The sequence below is a fragment of the Odocoileus virginianus genome, unplaced genomic scaffold, assembly GCF_023699985.2.
Source record: "Odocoileus virginianus isolate 20LAN1187 ecotype Illinois unplaced genomic scaffold, Ovbor_1.2 Unplaced_Scaffold_20, whole genome shotgun sequence".
NCBI lineage: Eukaryota > Metazoa > Chordata > Mammalia > Artiodactyla > Cervidae > Odocoileus > Odocoileus virginianus.
In genome coordinates, this window is record NW_027224282.1 from 597,605 (window position 1) to 599,753 (window position 2,149).

General features: G+C 42.2%; 1 pseudogene; it reads right to left on the reverse strand.

Moving 5' to 3' along the window:
- Positions 1-215: 215 nt before the first annotated feature.
- On the reverse strand, positions 216-525 carry LOC110124439 (ATP synthase subunit e, mitochondrial pseudogene; annotated as a pseudogene).
- Between the last annotated feature and the right edge of the window lie 1,624 nt (positions 526-2,149).

Here is a 2,149-nt window from a genome sequence, read left to right on the forward strand (position 1 = left end):
TTTTGGTTGTGCAGGGTCTTCGTCACTGCAGTGAGCCGGGTTAGTCTCTAGTTGCAGTGTGCACTTCTCATTGCAGTGTCTTCTCTTGTGGAGCACAGGCTCTAGGGCTCATGGGCTTCAGTAGTTGTGGCACATGGGTTCAGTTGCCCTGAGACATGTGGGATCCTCCCAGGCCAGAGACTGAACTGGTGTCCCTTGCACTGCAAGGTGGATACTTTGTTTTTTTTTTTTTTTTTTTTTTTTTTTCACAGAGCACAGAAAACTTTATTCATCCACACTGCTCCGGAGAAGGGCAGGCTCACTTCAATATGGTATCCTCTTGGGCCTCCGCCAGCTCATGCTCGATGCACTTCTGTTCATCCGGCTTCTTCTTCTCCTCGGCTGCGAGCCTCCTCTCCTCTTCTGCCCGGGGTTTCAGGTAATTGTAGCGCTTGGCGCCGTAGGCCATGCTGAGGAACAGGGCGGAGTAACGGCCGAGCATGATGAGCAGAGAGACCTGCACCGGCGGAACCATCTTGTCCATGACCCTCGCAAGGTGGAGTCTTAACCACTGGATCAGCAAGAAAGCCCTACCCTGTATTCTTTGTTTTCCCCCCAGATTTATTTATTTATTTATTTATTTATTTTACTTTACAATATTGTATTGGTTTTGCCATACATTGACATGAATCCGCCATGGGTGTACATGTGTTCCCCATCCTGAACCCCCCTCCCACCTCCCTCCCCATCCCATCCCTCTGGGTCGTCCCAGTGCACCAGCCCGAGCACCCTATGTCATGCATGGAACCTGGACTAGCAATTCGTTTCAAATATGATAATTTACATGTTTCAATGCCATTCTCCAGTATCATCCCGCCCTTGCCTTCTCCAACAGAGTCCAAAAAGACTGTTCTGTACATCTGTGTCTCTTTTGCTGTCTCATACAGGGTTATCGTCACCATCTTTCTAAATTCCATATATATGTGTTAGTATACTGTATTGGTGTTTTTCTTTCTGGCTTACTTCACTCTGTATAATAGGCTCCAGTTTCATCCACCTTATTAGAACCGATTCAAACGTATTCTTTTTAATGGCTGAGTAATATTCCATTGTGTACGTGTACCACAGATTTCTTTTTTTTTTTTAAGAAAGAACTTTTATTTTACAAACTAAATATTTAGCTAAGGTTTTCACTGGTTTTTCTTTCCAGTTCTGTGATATCTGCTTGAAAGTTGCTGTCTACACAGTCTCTCCATCCTCTACATCTAAGGATTATTTTCTTTTTCTCTATTTTTATTTATTTTTTATTAGTTGGAGGCTAATTACTTTACAATATTGTAATGCTTTTTGCCATACATTGACATGAAGCAGCCATGGATTTACATGGGTTTCACATCCCGATCGCCCCTCCCGCCTTCCTCCCCATCCCATCCCTCTGGGTCTTCTAGTGCACCAGCCCTGAGCACTTGTCTAATGCATCCAACCTGGGCTGGTGATCTGTTTCACCCTTGATATTATACTTGTTTCAATGCTATTCTCTCAGAACATCCCACCCTCGCCTTCTCCCACAGAGTCTAAAAGTCTGTTCTGCACATCTGTGTCTCTTTTTCTGTTTTGCATATAGAGTTACCATTACCATCTTTTTAAATTCCATATATATGTGTTAGTATACTGTATTGGTGTTTATCTTTCTGGCTTACTTCATTCTGTATAATGGGCTCCAGTTTCATCCATCTCATTAGAACTGATTCAAATGAATTCTTTTTAATGGCTGAGTAATATTCCATGGTGTATATGTACCACAGCTTCCTTATCCATCTGTCTGCTGATGGATAAAGTCCACTTAGTCATGATGTATGACCTTTTTAAGATGTTGTTGGATTCTGTTTGCTAGAATTTTGCTAAGGATTTTTGCATCTATGTTCATCAGTGATATTGGCCTGTAGCTTTCTTTTTTTGTGGCATCTTTGTCTGATTTTGGTATTAGGGTGATGGTGGCCTCATAGAATGAGTTTGGAAATTTACCTTCTTCTGCAATTTTCTGGAAAAGTTTGAGTAAGATAGGTGTTAGCTCTTCTCTAAATTTTTGGTAGAATTCAGCTGTGAAGCCATCTGGTCCTGGGCTTTTGTTTGCTGGAAGATTTCTGATTACAGTTTCAATTTCCGTGCT